Source organism: Hibiscus syriacus, unplaced genomic scaffold (genome assembly GCF_006381635.1).
Source record: "Hibiscus syriacus cultivar Baekdansim isolate YM2019G1 unplaced genomic scaffold, ASM638163v2 tig00000764_pilon, whole genome shotgun sequence".
Taxonomy (NCBI): Eukaryota; Viridiplantae; Streptophyta; class Magnoliopsida; order Malvales; family Malvaceae; genus Hibiscus; species Hibiscus syriacus.
In genome coordinates this window covers 429,103-442,722 of record NW_024061820.1, presented here as the reverse complement: position 1 = coordinate 442,722, position 13,620 = coordinate 429,103, and positions in this window count along the sequence as shown.

The following is a 13,620-nucleotide window of genomic DNA, read 5'->3' as shown; positions in this document are numbered from 1 at the left end:
AAATCTTCTATCACTATTCTAATATGATTTCAACTTTCTAAAATCAACCTTTAATCTTATAAGATACCTTCTGAGGTTTTGCTCTTCATCCTGCCTGGCCAGGGCAGGTGAATTGTTATCACCATCAGATTTGTCAGCTATCGATTCACTTGAACCATTTCTATAATCAATTCCTACTATATCATACAAATTTTATTCTATTAGCAAGACAACATACTCCTTACACTATCAGATCAGAAATTTTCACATTTAGTTGGCATGTACACATTTATAAACCTCATTTGACTTTGGTTTAAGCCTAAAATCGGCTAAACCTTAGCTCTGATACCATTAAATGTAACACCCCAACCCGTATCTGAGTCTAAGGTATCACATTGACTTTTCAAAACTCCGTTCTTTAAAAATCCACTAAAATCTTAATTTCATCCTTTAAGAAAATGAGTATTTTACATTATAATTACAATCAAATTGTTTCTTTAAAACCATCAGAGCATATTAATTTAAAATCTTATAACTACATGCCAACTAACTCTATAAACAAAATACATATGTTCAATATGTTTCTGATCTGATCATCGTAAGGAAAATACGACCTGTCTTGCTTCTCGCTATTCCCTTCTCGTTTCTCATACCTACGTGTGAAACAATCACACGCTAAGTAGTTGACTTAGTGAGGCAATAAACATATAATGTAAACTATAACTTGTAATCATGCATAACAATTACTGCTATCACATCATACTCAAACATATATATATATATATATATATATATATATATCAAATACACACATGCATATAAGTATCTTATTTCCTATCATTATCATATTATCACCATTCATATTTCTATTCTCTTGTTTATATGATCCATTATGTTCATATCCTACATCTTATAACATATACAATAATCACTCATACACACATATCATATCATATAATTAATATCACAAAACACATATATACATCACATACATGAACATATAATGTTCAAACATATATCCATTCATATATATATATATATCAAATACACACATGCATATAATTATCTTCTTTCCTATCATTATCATATTATCACCATTCATATTTCTATTCTCTTGTTTATATAATCCATTATGTTCATATCATGTATCTTATAACATATACAATAATCACTCATACACACATATCATATCATATAATTAATATCACAAAACACATATATACATCACATACATTATATTCAATGTTATCTCTTATTAGCCCATGTACACCTGTGAGAACTGTAGATATGTGAGTCTATTGAGGTTGTGCACTATGCTGTCACCATAGATTGTATGGGGTCCCACTAGGGGCTATGAATTTGTCCCAAAGAACCATTATAAAATGTCCCGAAGGACCACTGTATGTCCCGAATGACCTATGAACCCTCGACTCTTGGCATACCAACTATACCTCTAGCTCTCTTTACACATAACATGGGCATTAGTAATCTATCATGTCACATATTCAATATACATATCACTGTTCATATGATTTCATATTCATATGTCACTTATCTTATAACACTTCCCATGTGTTCATATAACATGTATATCATTTTCATTTCTTGTTCACATATATCATCATATATCACATATGCACATAGATCATTTTCATATTCACATAGCACATACAAAAAAAAAATCAATTCATATAAACAAGCATACACACACTCATATTAAACACAAGTTACTATTCATAAATTCATACGCAACACTATGGAAATAGACTTGTTAGTCTTATTTCCATCATCTATTATATACTATCGAATATGCACTCACCTTGGCCTCACTAAGTTTCGGTCCCTTTTTTTTATTTCATTTATTTCGATCGAATCTTAACTTGATGATCATACTGGAACTTGTTCATGTTCGATATCTACATAATCATACATTGATACATATCAGTATTCAATTGATATATTCTAATATATCATTTCTTAGGCCAAAAGAAATGTCTATTTCAATTTCCCCTTGAAGTGCATCGATGCATTCTTTAACATGTGCATCGATGCACTACCCATGCATCGATACACAAATCACCTTCGATGTTTTTATTTTAAGAGGATACGTTGATGCACCAATTGTATTCGATGTTTCTTTTTTAAAGAGTGAATCGATGCACATTGAATGTGCATCGATACACCTTGCCCAGAATTTGCATTTTAAGCCCGAAAATCATCAATTCTTCATTCAATTCTTCTATTTTAAGCCCCTATTATGTCATTAAATTCAACTACCATTACTTAAACCAACTTATATCCATGTAAACCATCTTTATCTTCCATATCTCATCATGATTCATAAAATTTAAGAATCTTACTAAACTTTCAACTTTGTTATTAATCCTTTCTAACTTCATATATCTCTTATTCTTAGTGATGACAAGCCAAATTCCTTCTCAAATTTCACTTATTAACTCTTTTCCAGAAATTCATCTAAAAACTCATTTTTTTAATCTCTTATATATATTTCATCTTGTTATTTTAGAACAAATTAAGCTTTCCTTAAGCTTAATTATCATCTAATGATCATAACTCAACCTTAAAATCAATAATTAATCAACAAACAAAGAAACTCACCTTTGAGTCAAGTCTTCACGTATGAAGAAGGAAGAAGATAAAGAACTCTGGAACTTTTCTCTCTTCCCACGTGGTTTCCTTATCTTATAAGGAAAAAAAAAAATCTTCCTTGTCAAATGACCCTTTTGCCCTTCAATTCATCTAATAATTACTAACAACTTTTATGATTTATTTCTAAATAAATCATTGAACTAATCCATGGTTCTACTCTAATCACCAAATTCTAAAACTTTATAATTTGATCACTAACCCGGTATTGTGGATGTTACAAAAATACCCCTAAAGTGTGAAATAACCTAAAATACCCTCAAGCCCTAGAATGGTTGAATACCCTTAAGCTCTATAATGAATAAATCTACCTCGAATACCATAATGATCTAAATACCCTCATGACTTGGATTAAGTAAATGCCTTTGGATAACTTCTGAAGATACTAGTGAATTTTTAAATGTTGTAACGCCCTAAGGTTTTTAGAGTACGAACTAAGTAGGTCGATCATCCCTAATACTATTACAATATGAGAAGTAAATAAATATTGATTAAATACATGTTCGTCTCCTCATGATTTATCCAAAGACGGTTCTGAAGGTGACCAGTTCGATTTTACAGAGCAGCCAGTTTTAAGAAATCAATATTCATGAAGTTTCTTGTAATATTCAAAATTTTAGACTAGTGATTGAAATGTAATTTTTGAAAGTTTAAGAACCAATATGTAAAGTTGTAAAAGTTCAAGGACTAAAAATGTAAATTTTTAGAAGTTACGTTTTGGGTCTCTATATAAGTAGTTCATCCAATACAATTTTTTAGTGGGTTTCAAAATTTTGATCTGGAGTTTTCATAAAAGTTTATTAAAGGACAAAGATCGCTAGGATATTCGAATAGTTGGATTGAAACGGAAATCTCAAAGAAATTGAAATAAGGTAGATTTGGGTTTGAAAAATTATATTTGCATTTTTATTAATATAAATTAAGTTGGATTGGTAGAATTTGGTGAGAATTGTACTATAAATTTGAATAGTGCAATTTAGTGACTAGAATAAAATTTTGGAAAATTGAAAGGTCAAAAAGAAAAATTGAGAGCTGAGATTTTTATAGTTATTTAATAATATAAAAATAGATATAAAGGAGTGGCATGGAGATGAAAATGAGGATTCATTAAGGGTAATTTAGACTTTTGGACCAAAAAGAATTAAAAATTCATTTTTTTAGAGATTAAATAAGAGATTTTTTATTAGAATTGTGTAGAAAATCTGCACCCTTCTCCAGCAAACTGCCGAAACTCCATAGACAAGGTAAGTGTTTTTTTTTCATTTTTTGGGTCCAATTTATTAGGATTTTGGACTAAAGTGTGAAATAGAAAAATAACCCCATTAAATTATCTTTCATTTTTTTCATTTGATTGGTGAAATGGGTGATTTATGTGGATGAAAGGGAAGACTTGAACTCATGGAAATTCATTGAATTAAAGTTAGGAATGGATGTTAGGAGTGTTGTAGAATAAAATATTAACATAAAATTTGATTAAAAATAATTAGAAATAAGAGTGAAGTATTCGGCCATTGAAGGAATTAGTGAGGAATTGGTTGAATTTAAGTTGTTTTGGTTTTGGAATCTAGTGAAATTGATTGGAAATTTTGATTGAATAAAATTGTTGTGAAATAAACAAGAAAAGAAAAGGTTCTGATTGTGAGAAATTGAAAGGATATATTCACATTTGCTATCGGAAATTGTCAACGGAATCACGTCGTTGTTTTTGTTTCAGATTGGAGTGTTTCTCCTTAAGATTTAAAGTTTGTTATTTCGTAAAATCTATTTTAAGTTGATAATAATTTTTATTTTTTTATTTCTGTTGAATTCTTTGTTTAGGAAATATATTTAGAGGGGCCATGAAGGGTTATATTTACGTACCTATGCTCGTATATACATTAGACATGGGTTTGATACACCTGTAACCCACGAAAAGTGAAGAGTTGGTGCAAATAGGTGCACAAACAAATTTCATATTAATTATTTGGATTTGTAGTTTAGTTGAAATTTAATTTATGAGGGTAGTCTCTTACCGATCAAAGGCTTACATATGACACAACTTAATATGAGGAATGGGGTCAGGATAGGATAATTTGGAACCTTGAAAGTAAAAAAGGGCTAGTTTACAAGTTTTACGGATTTTGAGACATTATTGTATAAATGTGAGATTTGGAGTATTCAATGATAATATTTAGTATGGAGATGCTGGAAAATTAAGTTGGAAAGTTATTTGGAACCAAATTTCAAATTTGGTAAAAGTTTGGGTTGGAATTCGAAAGGTCCTAAGAAAAATGGGGACTTGTTTACAAGTTTACAGAGATTGGAAGTTGAATTGACAAAGTTTAAGAAAGTTTAGGATGAATTTGCAAGCTTTTGAATGTTTAAGTATTTATTTAAATATTTTATTGGGATGCTGGAAATTTTATGTTATTAATGTGAAATAATCATAATGGCAAAGGATTATTATGAAGTTAATAGAAAAGTTAAGGTGAATTATAGAAAGAATTTATAATTAGTGATTTGATTGTGTAGTTGGTGAAGACACCAAATTGTGTCATTTGATATTATAATATATTTATATTATAGATTATATTATATAATATTGTACAAGCATTTACATTTATTTTACACATTTTCAGGCCCCATCAAACAACCCGTTGCACGTGGCCCAGCAAGACCCAAGTCCCACGTGACCCAATCATGCAACCCGAACTAGTGTGGATCAGGGTTTGTGTGAAACCCTAACACTTCTCCACTAGCGCCGCATCCATCCCAACCTCCCACGCTCGAGTTTCACGGCCGCACGTCTCACCACCAGCAACCCCGCAACGCCCAACGCAAGAAAAGCAGGCCAACAAACCACAAGCATCAGTGTTATACTAAAATGAAACACGCATTCAAGTCTAAAAATAGGACTTTTCAGTCCTATAAATTGATGTAAGTTCGCACATTGTAGGGGACGATGAGGAAGCACAACTAGCCATACGCATATTACACACAAATTTCACACGAGTTTACACGAAGGTTACTAGCAAACAGAGAGTTGTACACAAAAAAGCATTTGAAAAATCATCAGGCGCTTGTAAAGCTTTTCAAAGAGAAAATAAAAAGGTGACATTTTTTTACCTTTGTGTGTTCGCTTTCTTTCCTTTGCATGTCTTGCTTTCTCTTGCTCTCGATTCAAAACCACAAAAACTATTTTGGCCGATGAACGGGAAGGGTTTTTTAGATCTATCTCGTTAGATCTAGCAATCCTGAGGCCCATTTTGAGGAAAAGGACTTGATTTTCAAATAGAGGAAAAAATGAGCTTTTCAAAAATACAATATTTTTGGTGGACTACCGCTGATGACCGGGGTTGATCTACGGCGTCCGGTGAGACGGTGGCCACTGTTTTCTGGAAATTGGCGGCGGTTTGTTCTTGAATCTCAAGAACACTTGAGAGGATTTTAAGCCAAGGGGGGAGCTCTCGACGAGAGAAGAGGAGAAATGATAATTTTTTTAACAAAATTGGCCTATATACACAGCCCATACCCGGCCTGCTCGACCCGCGCACCGACCCGATGGGTCCTCTTGACCCGCGCGTTTCTGCGCATTAAAGGGTAAACTACACATTTGGTCCCCCAGCTCCTCAAACCTTTATTTTGACCCCAAAGTTGACTTTAAACCCCAATTTTCCTCTGAATTTGACCCCCAACCTGGTTTACATTTCAATTTAGTCCCGCTATGGTTATTTTACCTTTTTTATTTTATTTATTTATTCCTATTTATTTTTATTATAACCATTATTATTATTATTATTATTATTATTAATTTTAATATTATTATTATGATTATTTTTCATGTTATTTTATTTGTTTATTTTTATTTTTTACAAATTATTATATACATATATATTTCATTTTTTTTTCATTTTTTTATATTATTATAACTATTACTATTATTATTTTCTCCTTATTCTACTCATTTATATGTATATAGTATTTTTTCCTCTATTGTTTGCATTTATTTGTTTTGTTTTCCTAATATGTATTTATATGTATATATATCTATTTGTTTTGATATAATATTTCCATGTGTATATAGTATATTTATTACTCTTCTTATTCTAAAATACCATATCTTAATATATATATATATCGTTTATTTTGTTCTTCTTTTATTTTTTATTTTTTTCCTTTGATTTTGTTTTCTCTATGTTTTTATTCTTGTTTTGATTTTTTTGTTATTCTCTTTTATTCTCTTTGTTATTTGTTTACTCATGTTACCATTTTATTTATTGTGTTTTATTTTTATGTCTATTTACGTTTCTTCTTTTATGTTTTGTTTGTTGTTCTCAAATTTACATGTTTTTTCCAATTCGATCTTGTATTTCACTATATGTCTAAAATCTTTAAACTTTCAAGGGAATTTTCACTAATCAAAGGTAAGTAATTGAGATCTTATTTTTACCTTTTTAATTAAATTTACGACTTTCTTAATTAAGACAACTGGAAATTGCGTAGTACCGAAAGGGCAGATCAAGGGTGTTAACCCTTCCTTGACTGTAACTGACTCCCGAATCTAACATATTACTGGTAAGACGCAGATCAGGTAAGAATTAAGGTATCAGGTCAACCAATTTATTTGTAAATAAATGATCGGTGGTGACTCCTAACCCAATTCATTCACGTCGAAGCCCAATTCGGAGCCCAACCGAAAGACGGTTCTGATAGCTTGGCGACTCCGCTAGGGAGAGGTAAGTGAGTCAGGCTAAGGTAATTTCTAGTTGTCTTTCTAACGAAAAGGGTAAGTTTAAATTTTAAGGTAATATTTCGATCCTTATTGCTTAATTTTGATTATATTTTTCGAGTAAATAGTTGTACTAATCGTTTTCTAATGATTTCAGCCCCTAAAGATTTTTTTCATCTAAGGCTCTAAACCCGAGCTCCAAACCCATTTTAAGTGGGGGTGAAAGCGACGTCTTCGTGTGAATTTATTCACCGTATGGGCCTAACAAGTAACTTTCGGGATTCATATATCTTATGCCTTCATGCGAATTTATTCTCTGTATGGGCATAAGGGAATGTGTCCTCTCGAGTTTAACTTAGTCCACACAAGCTTATAATAGGCTTAGGACTAAGGGTCTGGTAAGCCCAAGGGGGCGCCGGCAAGGAGAACTTGGGTACCATTTTTAGAACCTAAACCGGGAGACTTGGAGATTTAGAGCCTACCCCGAAACCACATTCCAAAACCTAGGATATCTTCACCCTAACCATGCTATTTTTTTTTATCTTTTTACCTTTTTTCTTTCGTCATTTTTTTATTTACTTTTATATTTTTTACTAACTCTTTTGCCTTTGTGTTTGTTTTTTAGCATTTACATCATTACAAGAGGCTTTTGATCCCTAAAAGTGTTTGTTACACATAAAATAATTTGAATTAATGGTCAAAGGTGTTGTAATACAAGAGATTGAAAACCCTGAGGTACGACTATGGTCCAAGAAGACTCAGAAGGAAAAGGGAGACAATCTTCAAGGAAACTATGTGTCAGAGCTGGTTAGTTATGCCTCTATCAGCCTAAAACAGAACAATGTGCAAGAGCTTCAAGACATCTAGGATAGTTGGAAGAATGATCGAAAACAGAAGTTCAGTCAATGATACTGTGACATTGTACTTTTGCTTCATGTTAAGACTGATGAGCCCTTAATCAGAGCCTTGGTTCAATTCTGGAACCCGGTGTATAGTTGCTTCAATTTTAACCGTGAGGACATGGTACCCACTATCGAGGAGTACACTACACAACTGCACTGTGAAAACATCAAACTGGAGCGAGCCTACATTAAACACATTAAAAGTCAGTCTTTCAAGAATGCACTGGCTAAAGTTGCTGGAGTAGATGATAAATGGGTAATTAACCGGACTCAGCGCAGAGGCAACGAGGAAGTAATTGAATGGATCCACATAAGTCAACTAATGAAGAATCATCCTGATGAGTGGAAGACTATAGACCTGTTTGCACTGGGTCTGTACGGTTTGATTATCTTTTCGAAGGCTTTGGGGTGCATTGACGCAGTCGTGGTGGAGCTGCTTGAACAACTTTCGAAACGAGTCAACCCAGCACCGACCATCTTAGCTGAGACCTTTTGATCTCTCAACCATTGTCGAAGAACTAACGAAGGAAGGTTCAATGGGTGTGTTCAGCTCCTCCAAGTCTGGATTCACAGCCACTTCTAGAAGACTAATGGGGTTGCATACCGCCGATTCAGCACTACCTATTCACCCTTGGGAGAATTCATCACTAGGAAATGGCACAAAGGTGCTTCAAAGGAAAAGTGGATGAAAGTCTTTACACATCTTCAGGATCGGGATATTACCTGGAGAGCCCCCTGGTTGTTCCTCGGAGACGTTCTTTTCTGGTGTGGGGATTCTGACACTATGACCTTACTAGGACTTTGGGGTGCAATTGGGTATGCTCCGTTGTTATCACTTAGACAGTATGGGGCACATCAGTTTGTCCCAGTAACGTGCGGGCTAGCTAGATCAGAGTTTGTGTATCATGGTGACAGCTATAAGAAGATGATTAAGGAAGCGGTTGATTCATGGAAGAAAGTATTCATGATGGATGTTGTAGCTGTCAGAGACATGCTTACTCCTGATTATGTGAAGTGGCGAAGATTGAGAAAGAATAATAATGTCCCGGTGCCAGACTGTGAAGACACCCAGACTATGGAGGAACATCTAGGCTTGTCCCTTCTGAACTTGAGATAGCCAAGGAAGAGTTTGAAGCTGTGAATAACGAGCTGAAGCAGAGGGTTAAGGAACTTGAAGCTGAACATTATCACTGGAAGCTAGATGCCGACTCTCAGAAAGATAAGTAGATAAACTGGAAAGAGAACATAAATGAGTCCATTTTGAGCTCGAAGACTTGAGAAAGGGGTATCAAGAGAAAGTCAAGGATAACTCCAAGTTAAAAGTAACCTCTGAATACTGGAAAAATGAAGCTCACAGTCTGAAAATAAAATTCGAGGGACCAGATGAAAGAGCTTGGAAGGAACAGTTAAAGACTGCTCAGAAGCGCTTAGCAGACAGTCAACATCAGAACCAACGCTTGAGAATCTGGGTGGTTGATCTAGAGAAGCAACATGAAAAGGATGGCAAGACAATAGCCGAGTTAGAAGCTATTGTAGATGGGTTCAAGAAACAAGCGAACGAGCTTCAGATAGTGCCTTTCGACGGGAGGTTTACAGTGGCATTTCCGTTGGGAGAAAGCACAATAAAGGGTGAAGGCCAAAGACGCATCCATCCGAGATTTCTTGGATCAAGTGAAGAAGGCAGCTCGTCATCTTCACGGCCTGGCAAGGGAAGCAGGAGTGGTTCGACAAGGTATTCAACCAGTGATAGATGAAGGCAGAAGACTTGTCAACCTACTAGAAGCTGTTCGGGGTCTAGAGGATTTAGTTCAGATGTACCTTTAATTTGTTTTTATGTCTCTTAAAAGATAAAACATTTTTGTCTTAATAAAGATTATTTATAATAATGGACACTTTTTTGGATCAATGCCTCCAAATTGCATACATCATACATTGCATTCCTTGCATTTTATATTTCATGTTTACTTTTGTATTTTCCATGTTTTTACATTCGTATTAACTAACAGAACATGTCTCAGACACCAAGCTTACCTCCACAAGCTCAAGACATGCATCACCCGCACAATACTCGAGCAAAGAAGAGACAAATAGAAGCCAGAATCGAGAAGATCTAAGAGAACATGGACAAACTGCAGAAAGAGTTGGAGGACAAAATAGCCTAGAACAATAAGAGTACTTTGGATTCCATAATGTAAAACCAAGAGTCCTAAGTCGACCGAATCGTGGTTAAGCTGTCTGGTTTACAACAATAGGCAAGTGCACCCGAAGTAGGTACATCTGAGGGGGTTACCATTTTTACCCGGACTACAAGGGGACTCATCTGCTACCAAAGGGAAAGCTGTATTGGGTGTAAATATACAAACTTCTACAACTAATCCTGACCTTCATCCGGACGACTGCCCTATCCCCAGATTTTGACGAGGATGATAAGGCAAAGGTGATGGAAGAGAAAATCAGGACGTTAGAAGATCAGATAAAGATGGTCCAAGGGGACCATGATTATTATGGAGTGGACGCAATGGAGCTGAGTTTGGTTCCAGATTTGGTGCTTCCACCAAAATTCAAAGTCCCGAAGTTTGAGAAGTTCGACGGGAACAGCTGCCCTTCAGCCCATATCACTATGTTCTGTCGGAAGATGACTGGATATGGGGGAAATGACCAACTCATGATCAATAACTTCCAGGAGAGCCTGTCCGGTTCAGCTATCCGGTGGTACAACCAGCTCAGCAGAACTCATATCAAGACATGGAAATACTTAGCCAAGTCTTTCTTAGAACAGTACATGTATATCAATGATATGAGACCAGACCGAGTTATGCTGCAGAGCCTGAAGAAGAAGCATAACGAAAGTTCCCGACAATACATACATCGATGGAGGAATTTGTCTGTGCAAGTTCATCCATCTTTGGATGAAAATAAAACTAGAAAGTTGTTTGTACAGACCCTAAAGACACCTTACTTCGGGCACCTGGTGGCAATTATAATGGGAACTTTCTCAGATCTAGTTATGGCTGGCGAGATGGTGGAACTAGCTATAAAACAAGGAAAAATCGAGGGAGGATACTTCAGTAAGAAACCTCCCATGAAGAACAAGGACCGGGAGATCAACAATGTCAATACCTACAGTACCAACAAAGGTGTTATGGTCTCAAGTTCAAAAACCACTGTAGTTGTACCATCCAGTACTTCTAACCAAACTCAGAGAGAACCAAGGAAAGAAAGGGAAAGGGCACAGTCCGATCCCATTCCCATGATATATAAAGAGTTATATCAACAACTCTTGGATACTCACGCGGTATCACCCTACCCAATGGATCCGATAAAGCCCCCATATCCGAAATGGTTTGACGAAAACGCCCACTGCGAATATCATGGAGGTGTGCAGGGGCATTCAATTAAAAACTATCTCGCATTCAAGAGGCTTGTACAATGAATGCGGAATAAGAATTGGATCCATTTCAACTCCGGAGCACCGAACGTTACCCATAATCCCTTGTTTAATCATCCAGAGACTGAAATCAATGCAGTCACCACCGAGAACGACAAGAGAATCAAAATTTGTATTTCGGAAGTTAAAGCTCCTTTGGCTTGGGTATGGAGCCAAATGGTAAAAGCAGGGATTCGTGTACCTCAATCACGTGCAAAAAGGATTGAAGATGGTAACCATTGTTGTTACCACAACGAAGAAGGGCATGAAGTACAAGAGTGCCCAGAATTTATATCATTAGTCCAGCTCATGATGGACCGGAAAGAGCTGGAATTTTACGAAGAAATTCAAGGTTCTTTGGAAGCTGATGTTTGCGCTACCGGAGAATCATCAGACAAAAGGCTCGGTAGGGGTAGTCCTTTGATAATTACCCCTAAGGAAAATATGACAGCAAAAACACCAGCCAAGGTGGTGATCACAACACCTCGACATTTTCAATACAAGGACAATCGACAAATGCCGTAGAAGTACGAATGCTAGGTGAGCACTTCCAAATGATGTGATAACAATGTGGGGCAAAGACCACTAGAGCCTTTTAAAGAAGAAGTTCTGGCTATATATAAACCTATAAAAGAGGAAGAAGCTAAAGATTTCCTCAAGATCTTGAAACACAGCGAGTACAACATTGTAGAATAGCTCCATAGCTTACACATTGTAGAACAAACGCTAGCACTATTTTTGAACTCGGAAGCACAACGAGAAGCACTGTTGAAAGTACTAAATCAAACGTTCGTGCCGCAGAACATACCATTCAGCAAGATGGATCGATTGGTAAATAATATTCAAGCTGATAATTTCATCTCATTCTCAGATGATGAGATTTCATCCGGAGGAAGAGGCCGAACTAAGGCATTACACATCACTACCTATTGTAAGGGGCATGCCTTACCAAGTGTGTTGATTGACAACGGCTCGGCCCTGAACGTGATGCATTTGGTGATATTGAAGAGGTTGCCAATAGATACCTCTCATATGAGAGCCTGTCAGAACGTGGTCTGAGTATTTGATGGGGCCAAGAAAGAGGTTATTGGTAAGATCGAGGTATCATTGACAATCGGACGTGCCACCTACGATGTCGAGTTCCTAGTGATGTATATCATGCCTTCTTACAACTGTCTTTTGGGGAGGCCATGGACTCATCAAGCAGGTGCAGTACCGTCCACGCTGCACCAAAAAGTTAAATTTGTTATTAACAGGGCCTTAGTAATCATCAATGTTGAAGAAGATGTTGTGGCAAGTGTGACCACGGAGGCCCCATACATCGAAGTAGACGAGGAAGTGATAGAATATTCATTCTGCTCCTTGGAATTTGTGAATGCCACATTCGTGGCAGAAGGAAAGAAGATCCCTAAACCCGAGCTTTCTAATTATACCAGAATGGAGATCATGCAGACTTTGGAAATAGATGCCAAAACTAGAAGAGGTTTTGGGAAATATTTGCAATGAATGATCAATCCAGTTCTTCCTATTTCAAAACTCGATCAATTTGGGCTCGATTTTCAGCCCATTTATCAAGAAAAGAGGAAGGAAGTCCAGAAGAACCGGGACAGAAGTATAGTCAGGTTGACTGGAAATGAACTTCAATGGAAGCCTATGACATTCCCGCCTCTTTACCATACATTCAAGTCAGGTTGTTATGTGTTTGAGACCACCTCATCTGATCTAGAAGTGGCTTTGGAAGATCTGAACATTAATGTCGTGACCACAGAAGATGTTGACAACGAAGATAGATTTAGAATATGCCCTCTACCACCTGGGTTCGTGCCTAGCAGTTGGTCGGTGGAAGAACTACTTGTGGTTTACAAGAGTCTTTCAGAGTAATATTCGAAGTATAGCTATTTACCTATATCCGGGACAATAGGTGATCTTTTGTAAGG